The sequence below is a fragment of the Gadus macrocephalus genome, chromosome 2 (assembly GCF_031168955.1).
Source record: "Gadus macrocephalus chromosome 2, ASM3116895v1".
Lineage (NCBI taxonomy): Eukaryota > Metazoa > Chordata > Actinopteri > Gadiformes > Gadidae > Gadus > Gadus macrocephalus.
In genome coordinates this window covers 19,438,685-19,441,184 of record NC_082383.1, presented here as the reverse complement: position 1 = coordinate 19,441,184, position 2,500 = coordinate 19,438,685, and positions in this window count along the sequence as shown.

Below are 2,500 nucleotides of genomic sequence, written 5' to 3'. Positions count from 1 at the left end.
GTTCAGGCTCTGCGCGATAAATCACGTGTTTGAGGATGTGCATTCTGCAGCGCTGTCTCTCTGTCAACGCAGCACGGTGTCTCTCCCCTTGGGTGAGAGAGGCAATGTGCTGTGAAAGTGTTTCGGGGTTCGGACTCATTTATATAGAGTCATTTAGCAGACTCTTTTATACAAGGCAGCTTACAAGTGAGGCTGACAACGAACAACGCACACAATCAATATTGGAGGCGTTGCAACACCTCTAAGTGCTGGCTGAAAGTCTCTAACAACCGGACAACTGGAGTGCAGAGTAGCTCCGCGAGGAACCCAGGATACAGGCGCCCTGATCACATGACTATCCTACGCCTGGTCTCATGAATCTGATTTAAGATCAACATCTACAGTCTGATGGCGTGCGATTTCAAAATGGTGCATTTCACTATCTCTCGCTTCATATGAGTTTGGGTCAATCAGGTGGCTTGAAGTTGGGATATTGAAGAGCATAATAAGCAAACACAAGTCAACACTGTGTCGACTGGCGCTACACTTTTACAATTATTTGGGCTGAATGTGTCTGGAACTGAACAGGATGAAGCTGCCACACCACCAACTTTTTTTCTTCTGGCCCAGGCTCTGTGCAGTGTTCCCCGAGAAGTTCTGTTATAACACAATTCAGGGCTCTCAAGTCTCACGCATTCGGCGTGAGACACACGCAATTCAACCCATGCACACGCTCACACGCCACACTTCGTATTTCTCACGCAGAAAAATTGATTTTAACAGTGGAACAGGTAGGAATCAAATGGGTTCCCCGCACGTAGGGTAACCAGACGTCCTCTTTTGCCCGGACAAGCCCTCTTTTTGAGCAAGCATTGGACTGAATGCCACATAAATATAAATGTATGTTTTTGCACGTTTGCAATGTTTAAAATTTCAGGGAAAATTATATGCCTCTACTGGTGTTGCTTAGGCCAATAGCCTTTTGAGGCAGTGTTGTTTCTGAATATTAGCGTTAAGGGCTAATTATGCTTACTATCATACATTAGTCAACATGTCTCTGGACACATTTGTATGCAGTCACATGTTAATAATCAGGGTCCTGCTGTACCACAGTAGGACTGCTGGATCGGGGGTCCTGCTGTAACACAGTAGGACTGCTGGATCAGGGGTCCTGCTGTACCACAGTAGGACTGCTGGATCGGGGTCCTGCTGTACACAGTAGGACTGCTGGATCGGGGGTCCTGCTGTAACACAGTAGGACTGCTGGATCGGGGGTTCTGCTGTACCACAGTAGGACTGCTGGATCGGGGGTCCTGCTGTAACACAGTAGGACTGCTGGATCGGGGGTTCTGCTGTAACACAGTAGGACTGCTGGAGTCTATCCTACCCAGTACCCATCCTTCCATGTTTGCCAGACTGATCGCCTTGACTCTCTTTAGAAGTTGCAGGTTCGATCCCCGGCCCTCTGGACGACCCTTCTGTGGGTGCTTGGGAGGTCCTACCGCTGGTCGACCTCGCTGTGGAGGCGGGGGTCACGCTCGGCATGCTGGGAGTTTCTCCTTACGTGGGCGTCAGCAGTTCAGACGCATGCCTCAGGGCGGGTTGGTTATGTAAGATGTTGGCCAGGGTTCGACCCTGAGACACACCTACACACACACACACACCAGGACCCATAGAGGCACATGCACACACATAAATGTACATTGTATACAGCACACACATGTCGACTAACAGACACACAAACACAAACACACACACACACACACACACACACACACACACACACCCATGGGTACACACTCAAACATACGCACACTGGTATACAAACACTATCACACACTTCTTTATAAAGTGAACCAAAGATGAGTGTCATGTGTGTGTGTGTGCGTGTGTGTGTGTGTGTGTGTGTGTGTGTGTGTGTGTGTGTGTGTGTGTGTGTGATTTGTGATGTGTGTGTGGTGTGTGGTGTGTTTGTGTGTGTGTGATGGGTGATGTGTGTGTGTGATGTGTGAGTGTGTGATGTGTGTGTGGTCTGTGTGATGTGTGTGTGTGCCTCTAGTCCTACACAGCCTTTGCCCCCGAGCGAGGCCATCTCTCCCCCAGGTGCCCCAGCAGAGTACCTGAGTACCCGACGGCCGGGGAACCACAGAACACAGATCTGAGGCTGGGGGATCAATCCCTTCAACGACCTTCACCCCCAGCCGGCTCCAATACTGCTGGGCCAGCAGGCACACATCCTCCTCATCCTCCTCACAGCCCAACCGGCCCGGCGGAACACGAGACGAGAACTGATTCCCAAAACAAGAGAACTGATTTTTTTTTTTTTTTTTTTAAACAAACAACAAAAATATGGTCACGTAAATAAAATATACAAACGAACAGAGCTTCATCTCCCGTGACCTTATATTGATTGAGTCTAAAACGTTCTCATTGATTCAGCCAATGAGAGCAGGTAGCAATCGTGTTGCCATGGCCCATGGGTAAACAAATAATAAGGTCACGCAAAAATTACGTAGGCGGT